The sequence below is a fragment of the Felis catus genome, chromosome A3 (genome assembly GCF_018350175.1).
Source record: "Felis catus isolate Fca126 chromosome A3, F.catus_Fca126_mat1.0, whole genome shotgun sequence".
Lineage (NCBI taxonomy): Eukaryota > Metazoa > Chordata > Mammalia > Carnivora > Felidae > Felis > Felis catus.
Window position 1 is genome coordinate 31,402,470 of NC_058370.1, and position 17,843 is coordinate 31,420,312.

At 48.0% G+C, this 17,843-nt stretch overlaps 1 protein-coding gene and 1 long non-coding RNA gene across 9 annotated transcripts in view; one reads left to right on the top strand and one right to left on the bottom strand.

Annotated features, from left to right (window-relative positions):
- SLC23A2 (solute carrier family 23 member 2) overlaps nt 1-9,280 on the bottom strand; it is a 132,268-nt gene extending 122,988 nt beyond the window's left edge. For 5 of the 8 annotated variants that reach the window (XM_023251438.2, XM_023251436.2, XM_023251432.2 and 2 more), the window contains exon 1: nt 9,143-9,280. The gene's annotated coding sequence lies outside the window, so the exon portion shown is untranslated. The remainder of the gene's footprint in view (nt 1-9,142) is intronic. The other 3 variants (XM_023251433.2, XM_045053843.1, XM_045053844.1) reach the window with 2 other exon arrangements.
- Nucleotides 9,281-9,472: 192 nt separating this feature from the next.
- Nucleotides 9,473-17,643, top strand: LOC109498071. Its single transcript, XR_006595341.1, has 5 exons — nt 9,473-10,298; nt 10,531-10,646; nt 11,609-11,791; nt 15,039-15,171; nt 17,327-17,643. It is a non-coding gene; the product is annotated as an uncharacterized LOC109498071 (long non-coding RNA).
- The last annotated feature ends 200 nt before the right edge of the window (nt 17,644-17,843 follow it).

Here is a 17,843-nt window from a genome sequence, read left to right on the forward strand (position 1 = left end):
CTGAAGATGTTGAACACAGAATCACCGTATGACCCAGTACTTCCACCCTTTGATATTTATCCAAAAGAACTGAAACATGATCACACAAAAACCTGTACAGGAACATTCACAGAAGCATTATTCATAACAGCTACAATGCAGGAACACCCCAGATGTTCATCAACTAACCAGTAAACAATACAGCAGTGATACATGCCACGACATGGATAAACCACAAAAACATGCTAAAAAACAATCACAAAAGGACACATAGGTAGGATTCCATTTATATGAAGTATCCAGATAAAGCAAATCCATAGAAATAGTGTAGGTTAGTGGTTGCCAGAGGCTGAGGGGAGAGAAGCATGGGGAGCCACCACTGAAATAGGCACGCGGTTCCTTCATGGGAGGATTAAAACGTTCTGAGAGAGCAGTGGGTTACATACAACTCAGTGAATATACTAACACAACAGAAGCATATCCTTTAAACGGGTGGGTTTTACGGAATAATAATTCAATAAAACTTTTTTTTTTGAAGGTTCCTCCGTGTCAAGAGTTTCCTCCCCATCATTCGCTCCTTACCATAACACAGTATGGATAAATAACCTCTCAAACTCACAAGCAGAGCCATGTACAGATTTCACGACCAGATCACAAAATCAATGTAGAGCACCACAACGAATTTTTTCATGAAATAGGAATACAAAATTTCAGAATACACAGCATACAAGGTTATGCGTGTTTTTTTGTGAAACTTTGAGATGCACACAAGCACACTTGATGTACATATACTTATCAATGAAAAGGAGTCAAAGCTGTCTGGAAAACAGGAGTTGACTGACACCTGACACCAATTCAAAAAAACAAAAAAATAGGAGATCTTAGAGTTGAAAACAGAAAGTGAAGAAAAAGTTGAAGCCATTTTGGAGCAGCACCCTAGGCACTAAACTAAATGCTAGAAAAAAGAGTTGGACCCGTCTGCTTTTACTGCCCAAGTAATAAGACTCCCTACCCCACCCACCTGCCAGGGCCTCTCAAGGGGTTCAGAGCAGCATCTGGGGCCACTGGTAGGGGAGTCCACAGCAGACCCACAGGGAGCTCAAGGGGTGAGGGTGCAAACCCATCATTTAAGAAGGCGGTGGGGGGGGGGGGGGCGCGGCACACACAGGCTGCAGGATGGGCAGCCTAGACATGGGCCTGAACTCACAGTGGGTGTCAGGAGGCAGGAGGCAGGTGCAAAAGGCAGAACTTCAACAGAAGAGGCAAATCGACATTGCTAGAGTATTCAGTGTATCTTCACAGGGATGAAAGAGTAAAGGAAGGGAAACAAGAACCCACAAATACTTCTCGAAGGGAGAGCACATTTTCAAAGCCTGTGGGTCAGAATCCCAGACACAAAAGATGCCAACAGCTGCACAAGACGACAGCATGGTTAGAAAATAGAAGCCCTTGGGATGAACCTGAAGGAAAGATATAACTCATATAATTTCTCCTGGCAAGAAATTTGAGGTCATCCTCAAATCAGCAGGGAAACTGAACTTCTTTGGAGAATTACCACAATAACAGGGACAGAGACGGCTGAGGATTTTTGTGGTGTACAAAATTCCAGGGTCAATGTCAAGGTGACAAACTGTTCATTCAAAACCATTATGTATAAATACTGCAATTTAGTGAAAAAGACCTTTAAAATAGGACACTTCTTTAATATCATTAAAGACTATATACAATAACGCATTCCAGTAAAAATTGACTAAAAGGACTGTTACATTAAAACATGTTCTAGGTGCGCCTTGGTGGCTCAGTTGGTTAACAGTCCGACTTCGGCTTAGGTCAGGATCTTGCGGTTCACGAGTTCAAACCCGGCATCAGGCTCTGTGCTGAGCGCCTGGAACCTCCTTCAGATTCTGTGTCTCCCTCTCTCTGCCCCTTCCCCGGCTCACACTCTGGCTCTCTCTCAAAAATAAACATTTTTTAAAAAATCTGTAAGTACTCTACAATTTATTAAGAAAAATGTGTAAGAAAAAAAAATCCAAATGACCATATTATTGCCTAAGAAACTCAAGAATCAACTGAAAAATAAGAACAACCGGGGCGCCTGGGTGGCGCAGTCGGTTAAGCGTCCGACTTCAGCCAGGTCACGATCTCGCGGTCCGGGAGTTCGAGCCCCGCGTCAGGCTCTGGGCTGATGGCTCGGAGCCTGGAGCCTGTTTCCGATTCTGTGTCTCCCTCTCTCTCTGCCCCTCCCCCGTTCATGCTCTGTCTCTCTCTGTCCCAAAAATAAATAAACGTTGAAAAAAAAAAAAAGAAAAAGAAGAACAACAGAGTTTGGTTAAGTACAACAGCAGACACAGTGCCATTTCATTTTCATCACAGATACACAGAAGGACATGCGTCTGTCCCCGTGCCTCTGGGACAAGCCAACAGACTGTGGGAGCAAATACTGCTACTTCCAAGCCTAGCCTGTGAAACAATCTTCCACGCACAGAATTCCACGGCAAACTTAGAAGCCACATTATGAAGTCAGCAGTAAGATGGAAGGAGCCTAGATCCGTAACTCGCCACACTTGAGGAAAACAACCCCAAAAAATGTAAGAAATAACTTTATTTTGTTAGAATACATATAGCACATATAGAACACACATAGCATAACCACCCTGAGTTAATACAGGTGGTTGGTCAGAACAATTCACTATTATAAAGATGACAAGTCTCCCCAAATTAATTTATATACATTTAATAAAATGTCCCATTATTTTGAAACCCTAAACTGAAAAATACAGGAAAAAAAATTGAGCATAGGCACTATCAGACAGCAAAGCCTACTATTAAGTAATTATAATGATGAAAATAGCTAGGTCATGGCAAAGGAATAGACAGATAAATGGAACAAAAGAGTAAGTCCCACAACAGATCTCCAGATTCAGCATATGATTAAGGTGTCATTTTAACTTAATAAGGATGAATTAATGAATAAATGGTGCTAGGAAAAATGTAGAGAAAAAATAATCCTTACTCCATGCCACACTCCAATAGTTATTAAATTATAGCCACATATTTTTCAAAAGAATGAAGACACATATAAAGGAATATTAAAATGTCAGGATAGAGAAAGCACAAGAAAGAAAAAGACTGACAGATCTGAATTCAAAGCATAGACAAATATTTGCAACTTATGACAAAAAAATGCAAATCTTAATGGCTTATTTCTCAAACAGAGTGAAGCAGGATTAAAATAACATATCCAGTAGCATCAACTTTACTCAAAGATTAAGGACAAAAAATGTTCCATATTAAACCAAGCACTGATGTTTCTGGAATAGAATAAAAAATTCACGTTATTTTTAGATAAAACAGAAGACTTAAAAGAAGTGTCATGCGTGTTATACACCCTAACACTCCAAAATATGCATATATTCCCCATATCATACTTTTGTGGAATAATTTGCGAATCAATGTCTTAATATATGAAGAGCTCTTGATAAAATATGAATTCAATAGAAAATATTCAGCACTGATCTCATCCATCCATACTGTGAAGCAGAGGTAATCAAACTTTTTCTATAAAGGGCCAGACAACAATCATTTTAGGCCTGCAGGTCATATGGGTCTTGAACGCACATGGCTGTGTTTCAATAAAACTTGATTTGCACAGGGGCCAGTGGTTCTCCCACCAGCAGCATTCTCATCACTGGGAACTGGTTAGAAATGCAAATTACTGGGCCCCACCTCCAGACCTTCTGAATGAGAAACTCTCCAGTTTGAGTTCAACATGTTAGACAGGGAAGAGATTGCACCCCCAGCCAGTTGATTTGCCTTTGGTGACAACAAATGATTTAGCCAGCACCGAATAGGGAACAAGAAAGCCAAAGCAATGGGAGGCTGAAATTCCAACTACAGTACCAATGTAGAAGAAACAGCATTTCCAGCAGTGCTCTTCATCAAAAGTGGGGGGGGGGGGGGGGGGGGGGGGCTTGGGGCACCTGGGTGGCTCAGTGGGTTGCGCATCCGACTTCGGCTCAGGTCATGATCTCACAGTTCAGGAGTTCGAGCCCCACATCAGGCTCTGTACTGACAGCTCAGAGCCTGGAGCCTGCTTCGGATTCTGTGTCTCCCTCTCTCTCTGCCCCTCCCCCATTTGTGTTCTCTCTCTCAGAAATAAACATTAAAAAAACTTTTTAAAAACAAGTAGGTGGAGAAGACCATCCAGAGTCCTAATACCAAGACCTCCTTGATGAAGTGATGCTCCGGGATGAAAAAGCTAATGCAAGTTTAATAAAATGAAGCTGGTGGCAAAGGGCTGCTGCCTCAAAGAGAGACCATGTAAAAGAAAGGTGCATGTGTTGGGGGAGAGGGGCTATGGAAAATTCCTACAGGAAATGACGAAGGAATAGAAGGAGCGAAGGACCCAAGCTGGGGTACACAGAGGAAAATACCATAGCCAGGAATGAAAAACAGGCCAGGTAAGAGGAAGGCAGGAAAAAGGAAGAAGGAGCCAGATCTTGGCATCCTCAGCTGTAAAGCAGAAACAAGAGTTAACACCTAGTTCATAGGGCTGCTGTGATTAAAGGACATTAGTGAACACAGGAGGTGCTAGGCGGAGCACCTGGCACCCACCACCAGCTTCTTTGCCCTCTTCTAGGCCAACAGGAACTTGAAAACCCAGAGCTTCAGACAAGACCAGGGAATGGCATAGTATCTCAGAGGGCCCCACGGATAACTGGAGCTTAAGAGCAGAAACCGAGACCCAAGAGTTTATTCTGGTAAATTAACCAAACTCCAGTTTCTTCATCAATAAAACGAAGCCCAGACAGAAGCACTCCGCCTGCCAGTTGCTGGGACTAACGATAATGACCTCAGGTGCTCAGCACCTAACCGATGCATACTGGCGCTGTCGTTACTGCACTGGCCCTATCTCACAGGGCTCACCGTCTAGTCTTTGTTGGGTCTTCTCTACCACCTGGAGAGGCTCCTAGAGGGGAAGTGCATTTTATTAAACTGAGCTCACACTCGACTGAGAAGATGGGGGGATTTGGCTGTGTAAGATTCACACTGAGAGTGAACTGAGAGGTGGCCGTCCAGAAGGGTGAGCCTGCACCAGACACTCACTAAGATGCCCCAGGACAACTGACACCAGGGCGCCACTTCGGCCAAAACCTAGGAGAAGAACTGTATGTGAAGAAGGCTTTCCTGACCAGAGAAAACCATGGTTTGGGGCAGTCAGGCAAGCAAAGGCCCAAGGCCACTCTGATGCCCTTACAGAGGGACAGACTCCTGGAGGCTGCAGAGAGAGTATGCATCAACAAGAACTGGGAGTCCAGACAATGGCCAACAGAAAGTGGCTTTGGGCTGCAACCTAAAGCTACTCAGTAGTTCGTGACCATGAGAACACTTGATTTAAATCGCAAATATGATCCTCTGTGAAATTATACACTGTCCACGACTGTGTTCACTACATGTAAACAGAGGTTTCCCTACAGAGCGTATGTGCAGATCGTGCCTGCCACACTCCCTGGGATACAGGAATTTTCAAAGGTCATTTTTTATGAATCCAGATCTTTGCTTTTTGTGCTATCTTTAGATGCTAGGCCTGCATAACATGTAACCCCACTGAAGCAGCGCAAGAAATGGCTCTTGAATAAATAAGAAGATGAAACTCTCCTTCGTAAGTAAACGTTCAGAGGGCCTTAGAGGCCACCTACACCTGAAGACTTGCTGAGGTCACAGGAGAGAATTAAAACGAAAGGTAATGAGGAATTCTCAAGAAGATTTACATTTCCATGGAGGAGCCCCCCCCCAAAGCACGCACCCTCTCCCTTTATGACTGCATTTGGGTTTGTCAGTTTAGTGTGACAACTTAACCTGAGGAGGAGCTATACCAGCTCCTCAGCCATCACCGACATCTCGGTCCCTTTCATTCTAAGTGCTCAGGCCAGACCCTGGGCATTGCCCCCAACTTTCTTTCTGGCCTATCGGCAATTTCCTGGGCCCCACCTCAGAATCCCGTCATTTTTGAATACCCTCCGGCTACCCTAGTCTGACCACCACCCTCAGCCCTGCACTAGCAGGTCACACGGCTGCCCTGCCCTCCTTGCTTCTAGTTGATTCTCAAACAGCAACAACCAGCATGTCCCCGTTAAAAGCTATGTCAGCCCATGTCCCCTCTACTCAAAACCCTCCAAAGGTTTCCATTCCCCTCAAGGTAAAGTCCACAGACCTCACTATGTGTCACATGGCCTTACAAGATCCAACTCCCAAGATCTCTTTGACCTCAAAACCAAATGCTCTCCTCCTGCCTCAGGGCCTTTGCATCTGCTGTTGCCTCCACTGGGAATGCTCCTCCCCCAGATATCATATGACTCACTTCCTCCTGTCTTCACTCAAAGGTGACTCAGGCCTTTCCTGTCTATCCTTCCAAAGTTTCAGCTCCCACCCTAAGTCTTAATACCCTCAATCCTGCCAGATTCTTCTTCAGGGCACCAGATCTCATGGTCTGCCTCCTCACCAGTGTGTGAGCTCCATGTGGGCAGAGAATCTCCAACGAAGCATCCAAAACACCAAAAACACTGCCTGGCACACAGCAGGCTCTCAATAAATGTATTATGTGCAAGTCCTATGAAAAGTATAAGATGGAAGCAAACCTCAGTCATTCGAGAGTCAACAATCTAGACCCTGTGACAAAATAACAGGCTAGAAATAGAAAAGCCAGGGAGAAAATCGAAGACAGTGCCATAAAGCACACACAGGGCTCATTTAAATCCCGCGTCAGTAACACACAGCCTAACCTGGAGCAGGAAATGTTCCCCAGCAAAATAAAAAGCCCAGACAGGCAGCCCTCTGAGAAGAGGGTAACTACAAGAACAGCAGGGAGTAAAAATGAATTAATGAGGTTATCTGGTATTGGGAACCGACTGGCGTGTTGGGAATTTTATAGGCAAGGCCTGGAAACAGGTCAGGGAAGGACTATAAAATGTTTAAATTAAAAAAGCCTAAGAGGATTAAACAAAAATAAGTTTTTAAAAAGCTTTCATTTACAAGTACAAAGCACTATGTAATTGCAAATTATGACTGCTGACTTTTAATTCCCTTAAGCAAAATGGGAAAATTCCTCAAGCTACCAGTGGTGCCAGAAAGGAGTCCCCAAAAGGATCCCAGATTTGTCTTTAGAGACACCGAATAGGATGGCAATGGCCAACTCAGGATTTCCAATATCCCAGACCTTAGGCTCCTTGAGGGCAAAAGACTGGGTTTTATTCAACAACGATTTGTTCAAACAGCACCTGGCACCAAATTAGCGGCTGGGCTAATGGAAGGCTATGGGAGGCTGCTCCTGAGATACCTAATTTCTGCAACGCTAAGACCTCTAGCCTTTGCCACACAAACGCCACAGGCAGTGTGGCATGAAACGTAGCAAAACCTCCTACAATATTCTAGCCAGGTGCTTTCATAAGCATTTCTGAAACATCCGGACATTAAAACTCAGCTTAATTAACTTTGCCACAGTCAGAAAACACAACTACTATGCAACCGTGTGTGTGTGTGTGGGGGGGGGGGGGGGAGACAATATGTAAAGTTTTTGAAATACCTCTTTTCTTAAAAAAAAAAAAAAAAAATCACCCCCCACTCGGAGCAAAGAAACCAAGAGAAATGCCCTGGATTTCAAAGAAAGGAGCCAGTCGCCATTTTGACAAAGGAAATGGTCTAGAAAGCAGATAGCTCATGTTCAGGCCGTCAGGTGAAACAGGTAGCTGGCTGGACACACCTGCTCATCTCCTTTAACTAACAGGTGTGCCACGAGGACTTACACGGCACACCCACTGCTGACCATTTAAAAGGCTGGTGCCCAAAAGCCATGACATTTTGGACAAGTGCAATGATCCTGACAGAGTCAACCATAACCCCTTCCAGAATTCAGAATTTCTGAGCTGAAAGGCCCTTTCTCAATCTCACCAGATTCAAACACCTTCAGGGCCATCCAGGGAAAGTCCTGTGCAAAGGTGAAAAGGCAGGTGGACACAACTGGAAATGGGGAGGCCCCTGCCCAACAGAATTCAACTACAAAAAACAGAAATAAAAAAGCTCCAGCTACCCTTGATTCTTGCTTGTCTCAGGCTTTAGAGAGGAAGAACTGGCCGGGAGAAGTCACATGGCCAATTAATGACAGCTCAAACCAGACTGCCTCGGGACTCCCGGTCTCCTGTCCTCGCACATCACCAGCCTTCTCAGCACACCCAGATGTCAGCAGGGACAGCATCTTCCCCCTCCCACCTTCCAGCATTGCAAGAATAAAAGTAACAGCTCCAGCTGACGCCCCAGACCCAGAAATCCCTTATGGGTGACTTTCTTCCACCTGCAGTTGCCCTCATTTACCCTTTGCCCTGACAATCAAGAATTTCTCATCAGTCATGTTTAAAACCCCCAGCCTGTAGGCCGAGTTCCCGTCAGCTATCCATTCAAGGGTACATCAAGAGTCAAAGGAAGGAGAAAATTCGGAGCCCTTAAAGTAGTCACACTGGAAAAGCTCAATTTCTCCTTCCATCAAGGCAGCCAACAAGGGGAATCCGCGACCCCCCGGGAAACAGGCCGGGGAGAAAGGCCCTGGGGTCGGGGCAGAAGCTTCCAAAATTACTCGGCGCAGCCTTTGTAGGAGGGAAGAAAGCAAAAAATGTACAAGGCACCCCCCGCCGCCCTCTTGATGGCCCTGAATTCCGGGGGGCGCGGGGATGCCAGCCGCACCTCCCGCGGAGGGATGACGGGGCGAGCGACCCCAGGACGCGCGGGCCGAGGGCCCGGCAGGAAGCGGCGGCAACGGCCAGTCCGGTCCCCGGGGACCCACTTGCCTCCCCGCGGCGCGGCCTGAGGGCCCGAGCGCGCGGCGGCTCGCGCGGCGGGCAGGGTGAGCGCCCGGGGGCCGGGCCGGGTCCGGTGGGGCGGCGGGGACTGGGGGTCGCCGGGCATCCACGGGCCCCGCGGCCAGGCTGGCCCGCGGGTGCGGGGACCCGGGGGAAGGGCCGAGGCTGGGGGGGCGCAGGCCGCGCCGCGGGGCCGGTGACAGCGCTCGGGGGCCGTGCCAGGCCGGCCTCGTGGGCGCGGCGGGCACCTCGCGGCCGGGCCCGGCAGGTGCGGTTCGCCGGCCGGGCGGGGGGCGCGACGGCCCGACTCTCACCTGGCTGCAGCTCGCTGGGCTCCCGTCCTGCCGCCGCGCCTCGGCGCCGCAGTGCCCGCCGCCGCCTCCGGTCCCCGCGACAGCCGCCTGCAAAATGGCGCCGCGGAGGGGCGGGCCGGGGGCGGGGAGCCGCGGAGCCGCCCGCCCCCGCGCCGGCCCGGGACCCACCTCCCTCTCCGCCCCAGACCCCCGCCCGCCGTCCTCCCCCCAGGGGAGGGGCCGCCCCCTCTCTCGCGGGGCCCCGGGCAGGGCAGCCGGCTCCCTGCAGCCGCCCCCCGCGGCGTTCCCTGCGCGCCCCCCCCCCGGTCCCTTATAGCTCCTTCCCCTGCGTGAAAATCGCCCCCCTTCTCGCGCCTTCCCGCCACACCTGCTCCTGGGGCCCACCTGGAAGGCAGAGCGCTCGCCCGGAGTCTCCCCCTCTTGGCGCCCCCCATTTACCCGGCCTGACACTGAGCCCTGTCATCGCTGCGGGAAGATAATCGTGCAGTTTGCGCGGTGCATTGGGCTCAGGGAGCCGGAGGTTTCAAGCCAATTTCACCGTTTCTCGGGTCAGGTTTTTTAACTTAACTGGAGGAGAGGTCCTCATTACATGAGGCAGACACGGTAATACAGACCGACATTTCTCAGACTCGACTACCCTGGGGATCGTGTTTAACTGCGGGTGGTGATTCAGCGGGTCTGGGACGAAGCCCGAGATTCTGCATTTCTGTAAAAAGCCCCCGGGTGAAACCGCTGGGTCAGGGCCGCTGTGCGGAAAGGCTGCAGGTAAAATTTAGCGCAAAACAGCCCCACCTTGAGCGTTTGGGTAAGACGCACGTGGTTGGGCCCCACCCCCCGGGCTGCTGAGGCCGGAGGTCTGGAGTGAGTGATGCTGCTGCTGCTGTCTGAGGTCTACACTTAGCGAGCCAATGCTGAAGACTGTCTAAATACATGGCCAGAAACAAACAAAAAACACTAGTAATTAGCACTCTCAGAGCACCTTCCATCTTGAAACCACTGTGGTGGTTGCTGTTTCCACCGAATAACTGACTAGTTCCCCCAAGCAACTCTCGAGAGAGCTGAAGAACCATGGACTGTGTCTGACCTGACATGGGGAGGAGGAGATTTTATCATCGGAATTTTCGTCTGTTTCACACAGTTTGGGGAACTCCATGTTGTAGGTATCATACATATTAATGAGGGGGGAGGGGTCTGACCAGCCACGGGGAATTTCATAAAATACAGGGGTGTAGTCTGTGTTTTTGAGAATCAGTGTGTCATCATATTTACTTCTCTAATAACTTGTATGTTTAAAATACAACAGTTGGCTGGTAAAATTCTGTACACATTCTATTGTATGTTTACTATACTTGAGTAAAACAAAATTTTTTTTTTACAAAAAATATCAGGTGTTCTGATCCTCACTGAAGATGGAGGAAATAAGGCAAGGAGATTCTGTGACCAGCAGCTAGAGAAAAATTCACGTTCCCTCTCCATGTAACATCCCCAGCATCCTTCTACACCAGTGAGCACGTTTTACAGCCAACCTTGTTTTTAGGGGGTGAGGAGTCCTAGGTATTCTGCTCAGCCACGGATGTGAGATCTGGGATTGAAAAAGGAGAGCTGTTACATCTCCAGTGTCTCTCTCTCAGAGACTTTTCTCTATCCTAGAAAAACTTCCACTTTCCCAGCCACTCTTCTTTCCCCTCCTCCCCATCGCTTCTCAGGCACTGTCACTGCCTGCTGCCTCAGACGTCACCAGTGACCTTCTAATGGCCAAATCCAATTGCCTGTTTGGAGCCCTGCCTTTCTACAGAGATGGCTCTGTAACCTTCCATTGGCTTCTCCCCCCACCTGGAAACTTTTTCAGGGATAATACTCCTGGGTCCGGTATGTGCTACAGTCTCCCCACTTCCCTTTCCGTGATGTGAGAGTTGCCCCGTGCTCACTCCTAAAAAGGTTAGTTTTCACTAACATTTCCTTTCTCTCCTGTCTTTTCCCTTTCCCTCTCCTTCTCGAATCCCTCTGAAAGACAGCCATTTCTTGGGGCGCCTGGGTGGCTCAGTCGGTTAAGTGTCCAGCTTCAGCTCAAGTCATGATCTCGCACTCCGTGAGTTCAAGCCCTGCATCGGGCTCTGTGCTGACAGCTCAGAGCCTGGAGCCTGTTTCAGATTCTGTGTCTCCCTCTCTCTCTCACCCTCCCCTGTTCATGCTCTGACTCTCTCTGTCTCAAAAATAAATAAATGTTAAAAAAAAGAAAAAAAAAAAAAAAAAAAAGAAAGAAAGACAGCCATTTCCTCGTGGTTCCTAAATCTCTCTCTCCTGCCCAGACAGATGTCTTTCTGAACTTCTAGACCCACATTTCCAATTGCCCCCTGGACGATCTCCCTGGATATTATCCAGGAATTTAGAATATGGCATCTCCCTACTCCTTATTCTCCTCCCACAAACTTATCTCTTATCTGGGTTCTCTCATTTTGCCACCAGAAACTTTGAAGTTGACTTTGGCTGCCTGCCCCTCAGCCCCCATTTCCATTTTGTCAACCTCTGGCCTATTGGAACAAGGAAGTGTATCTGGAATTCTCTTCTCTGCATGTACCTTCCCAGACCCTCGCTGACTCTTCCTTGGACTGTTGAAAAAGCTTCTCTCTGGACTTTTGGCCTCAAGAGGTATCTCCCAAAGCCATCCTTGTTATCGTCCCAAAACGCAGAATTGACCACTTCACGCCCCTTCTGGAAATTCTTGAGGGCCTCCTGGTCTACAGAATAACCTGGTAAAAAGAAACAGAATATTTCCCAGGACAGCATTCAAGGCCTTTTGCCAGCTAGTCTCCAGCTGCTGCTTTTTTTCTGGACAAAGTACCACTTTTTGAAGCTCGCAGACGGGAGTTGGTATCAGGTTGACCTTGACTTCAACCTTGTAGGGTTCTTGTGAGGATATAATGAGATCATTTATATAAAATGCTTATTCAGTGCTTGAATTTCTCGTAAGTGTAGCTTACATAGTCAATATGTAGCCATGTCCTTATTTTTATATAACTATTTTTATCCTCATCAATTCAAAAAATACATGAATAATTTCATATTCGTTTCATTTTCCTATTTCCTATTCATTTTCCTTTCCTATTACAGCAGATACAAACAGGGTTTTTTTCTTCCTCCTTAACTTCTCTAAACTAAATCAGCAGAACGTTTTGTGACCTGGATAATTTGATTGAAATTTCTGTCATTTCCAGGCTGTGTTATTTTTGAGAGGTAATTGTAGCTTGGGGCTATTCCATCTTTATGCAGTGCTTTTCTTTACAATATTTATTTCCAATAACTCTCCGGAGTCTAGAACTGAGATTGGCAAACTTTCCACAAAGGGCCCGATAGCGAATGTTTCAAGCTTTGTGGGCCAAGAGGCAAAATCAGGGATATTATATAGGTGGTTATAAAATGAGAGAAAATGAATTTGCACAAATTTTTTATTGATGGAATTCACAATATGACACTAGTCATTGAGTATAAGCTTTTTGTAGTGCAGTCCTACTAATGAGAAGAATGGAATTTGGGGGGCCGAGGGGAATAAGATTTGGCTTAATTTGAGTTCAAAGTTAGCGTCTCCTATCATCAAATCAGTCACAAATGTGCATCTGTAAAAACCATTCGTAGCTGATACAAAAACCAGCCGTGTGGTGTAGTTGGCTGACCCTTCACCTAATCCATAACTCCCCTCACTTCGGGTTGTCTCCTCAGGGTAGTGTAGAGCCAATATAATTTTTTTTTTAATGTTTATTTACTTTGAGAGAGAGCGAGAGATCAGGGGAGAATCCCAAGCAGGCTCCGTGCTGTCAGCATAGAGACGGACACAGGGCTCCATCCCAGGAACTGTGAGATCATGACCTGAGCCGAAATCGAGAGTTGGACTCTTCACCGACTGAGCCACCCAGACGCCCCAGGCCAATATAATTTATAGTAGATCTTCAATGATAGAAGAAAGGAAAGTGATGGTCATCTCAAGGACTTTTCTTCTAACTCTGAGAAAGCGCTTGGAGCAGAGGGTGAACGCCTCATCCAAACACCATCTCTTGTTGTCAGCGTAATGGACACTTTCTAAATCAGGCTCTGGGGCACCTGGGTGGCACAGTCGGTTAAGCGTCCGACTTCAGCCAGGTCACGATCTCGCGGTCGGTGAGTTCGAGCCCCGCGTCAGGCTCTGGGCTGATGGCTCAGAGCCTGGAGCCTGTTTCCGATTCTGTGTCTCCCTCTCTCTCTGCCCCTCCCCCGTTCATGCTCTGTCTCTCTCTGTCCCAAAAATAAATAAAAAACGTTGAAAAAAAAATTTAAAAAAAAATTGAGATACAATTCACATTACATAGTATTCACCATTTAAAGTGTTCAGTTCAGGGGCACCTGGGTGGCTCAGTCGGTTGAACATCTGACTCTTGATATCAGCTCAGGTCATGATCTCAGTCTGTGAGATTGAGCCCTGTATCAGACTCTGTGCTGGCAGTGCAGAGCCTGCTTGGGATTCTCTCTCTCTCTCTCTCTCTCTCTCTCTCTCTCTCTCTCTCTCCCTCTCTCTCTCTCTCTCTCTCTCTCTGCCCCTCCCCCACTCATGCTCTCTCTCAAAATAAATAAACTTAAAAAAAAATAAAGCATACAGTTCAGTGGTTTTTAGTAAATTGGCAAAGCTGTACAGCCATTACCACGATGTAATTTCAACGTTTTTTTTTTTTTTTTAATTTATTTTTGGGACAGAGAGAGACAGAGCATGAACGGGGGAGGGGCAGAGAGAGAGGGAGACACAGGATCGGAAACAGGCTCCAGGCTCCGAGCCATCAGCCCAGAGCCTGACGCGGGGCTCGAACTCACGGACTGCGAGATCGTGACCTGGCTGAAGTCGGACGCTTAACCGACTGCGCCACCCAGGCGCCCCACCACGATGTAATTTCAAAACATCTCATCACCCCAAAAAGAAACCCTGTACTTATTATTAACAGTTGCCCCCTATGTCCCCCTCCCTCCAGCCCCTGGCAACCACTAATCTACACTCTATTTCTATGGATTTGCCTTTTCTATTTTTTTAAAACAATTTTTTGAACGCTTATTTATTTTTGTAGGAGAGAGAGACAGAGCATGATCAAGGGAGGAGCAGAGAGAAGGAGAGACACAGAATCCGAAGCAGGCTCCAAGCTGTCAGCACAGAGCCCGACATGGGGCTTGAACTCACAAACCGTGAGATCATGACCCTAGCCCAAGTCGGACGCTTAACCGACTGAGGCACCCAGGCACCCCCGGATTTGCCTTTTCTAAACAGTTAATATAAATAAAATTGTATCACATGTGGTCCTTTGTGACTGGCTCGTTTCGCTTAAAAGGAAGTTTTCACAGGGGCTCCTGGGTGGCTCAGTCAGTTGAGCATCCGACTTCAGCTCAGGTCATGATCTCCTGGTTCATGAGTTTGAGCCAGGCTTTGGGCTCCGTGCTGACAGCTCAGAGCCTGGAGCCTACTTCGGATTCTGTGTCTCCCTCTCTCTCTGCCTCTCCCCCGTTCATGCTCTGTCTCTCTCTCAAAAATAAATAAACATTCAAAAAAAATTATTTTTAAAACAAAGTTTTCACAGTTCATCCATGTTGTAACAGGTGTCAGTATTTCATTTCTTTTTTTAATTGTGGTAAAGTATCTACAACATAAAATTTACCATTTTACCCATTGAAGTATAGAGTTCAGTGGCATTAAGTGCATTCACACTGTTTTGTCGCCATCCTCCAGAACGTTTTCCTTATCCCAAACTGAAACTGTCCCCGTTGAACACTAACTCCCCGTGGCCCCTGGTAACTACTATTCTACTTCCATCTCTATGAATTTGCCTACTCATATAAGTGGAATCGTACAATATTTGTCTTTTTGTGTCCAATTTCTTTCACTTAGAATAATGTTTTCAAGGATCATCCTGTTGTCTCAGAATCCCCTACCTTTTTAAGGAAGAAAAATATTCTGTTGTATGACGATACCATAAAATGCCACCTTGACCACCAGGCTGACCGCCAGGAGAGACCTAGCTGTAAGTACCCCCATCGGGGGCACAGTGTCCCGAGGGTCCCAGCAGTGGCTGGGAGTGCAGGGGTGGGGAGAAAATCTTCAAGGAGGAAGGTGAGATGAGCAGTCAAGGGCACCCTGCAGGAGGGGTCGTGACAGCACAGGGGGTCAGCCCACCCGAGCAGGCAGGGCAGAGCTGGCCTGAGGCGTGGGAGGGACTTGGGCTCAGTGGTTGAGGACTAGAGAATGCCACCCAGCCCTTCTCTGAGAGCTAGGGCCCCTCCTCCCCAAAAAGAGGCAGAAATGTAGTCATCCATGTATCGTCTTTCCTCTTATCTGATTGGCAAAGATTAATAACATCCAAGGATGGTTAAAAGCACAGGGAAATAGGCTTTCCCAAAATCGGTGGGAAGGAGTCCGAATTGGTCTGCCTTTTGGGAACATAATTTGGCAATATTGATTGCAATGTTTCTATGCATGCCCTGTATCTGTTAAAATATCTATGTAAAATGTACACACCCTTAACCCAGAATGCCGATTCTGGGAATCTATCTGACACAAGCCCACACCGGAGGGATTTATGCACAGGGTGCTCAAGGAAGCAACATTCCCTGCCCCTTTGGCCTCTTCCACACCCCCGCCCCTCCCACCACCCCCCTCCCCCCACTGCTGGCCTCCTGGCCCTGGCTCCCCTGCCCTCTCCCTGTGCTCTACCTGAGCCCCATGCCCACCTGGTCCATTTGAAGCCCAGCCCCATCAGCCATGGAAGCCTGCACCATGAGGCCTCCCCCCTGAACAGCCCTCTGCCCTTTATCTGTCCTTCCCAAGTGACCTCTCCTGCCCGCACTCTCCTACCCTGCAAATAACCTCAAATCCCCTACCTAACCATTTCCCCTGACTTTCAGCTTCCTGCTTCCCTCCTGGGAGACCATTTCTGAGAGGTGCTTCCTCAGCCCCACCTGTCCATGGGGGACCCCTCCCCCCTCCCAGCCTCTCTGGGGGTCTCTCCAGAGACCACCTGCCCTCAGGTATCCTCTTTCTCTGCATCTCCACACTCACCACCCCCTTCTAAATCCTGTATCCTCCCCACTTCTTGCCCCTCTCTCCCCTTCTCAGCTCAGCTTCTGGAAAGAGCCATCTCCAGCCTCTGTCTCCATTCAGGCATCGTCCTCCCTCCTCCCCCTGGCAATCTGGCTTCTGTCCCTGTTTCCCTCTGAAGCCACCTAGGTAAATTGGCCATTTCCTCTACATTGCACAATCTAGGGATCTTTTCTGTGTGCACCTTACTGGAACTTTCTGGAGGCGGTTGGCACAGCTGGTGCTGTGTTCTCTCAGGAAAATCTCTCCTTTGGGCTCTGTGGCTGCATTTCCCATTGGTTCTTCCATGTCTCTGACCATGTTTTTGCCATCTCCTTCTCAGATTCCTATTCCTTCTGTCCCTTCAAACACCGGTGTTGGGGGTGGGGCTAGTGTGTCCATTCCTATTTTCCCCTCAAAAATCCTTTAGGGGCTTCGCTGTTCCTTCTGCCTGGATCATCTTAACCTTTCCTCTGGATCATTGTGACTCATAGTTTAAGTCCTCCCTTGGTCTCTCCTGGAAACCTCCCCTAAACCCCTAAGCTGGTGTAAGCGTAACCCTGCGTGCTTCCCAGGATTTTTTTTTTTTTAATTTTTTTTTTCAACGTTTATTTACTTTTGGGACAGAGAGAGACAGAGCATGAACGGGGGAGGGGCAGAGAGAGAGGGAGACACAGAACCGGAAACAGGCTCCCTGCTCTGAGCCATCATCAGCCCAGAGCCCGACACGGGGCTCGAACTCCCGGACCGCGAGATCGTGACCTGGCTGAAGTCGGATGCTTAACCGACTGTGCCACCCAGGCGCCCCTTCCCAGGATTTTTTAATAAAATGATATTGAAGGGCGCCTGGGCGATTCAGTTGGTTAAGCGGCCGACTTCGGCTCAGGTCATGATCTCACGGTTTGGGAGTCTGAGCCCCACGTCTGGAGCTCTGCTGTCAGTGCAGAGGCCACTTTGGGTCCTGTGTCTCCCTTTCTCTCTGCCCCTCCCCTGCTCATACTCGCCTGCTCTCTCTCTCTCTCAAAAATAAAGGAAAAAAAATCAGAATGAAATTATATTGAAACAATTTGTTTTTCTTTTTCCTCTGCCTCACAAACTGTCAGCTCCCCCAGGGCAGAGATCTTGATTTATGTAACTCTGTGTGCTGACTGGTCACATGACGCCTGACACACAGTGGATGCTCAGAAAGTAGTCAAGGATCTCAGCTGTTGGACTGAACCACTCCAGGGCCCAAGCACTGATGGAAGGTGCCATATGAAGGGAGAGGAAGACTCAGGATCAACTCCCAGGTTCCTGCAGAACTGGAAGCCAAGAGGGAAACATACATCAGAGGCAAAACACAAAAGGCCTCAAATGCCAGCAAATACTTTTTTTTATTCAGTCAAGGAGTCGTTTGAGCCTAGAATTTCATGGTCTTAGTCTTGGGCGGGGGGGGGGGGGGGGGGGGGCGGGGGGGGAGTGGGGGAAGGGCCAAAATCCATCAGTAATTATATCAAGTAGAAAAGAGGTAAAATCAATCCAAGCTGTTGGAATTCAGGATGCTGTCACCCTGTGGGGGGGGATAGTGACTAAGGAGAGGCCATGGGGTCTTCTGAGGAGCTGGTCATGTTCTATGATTTG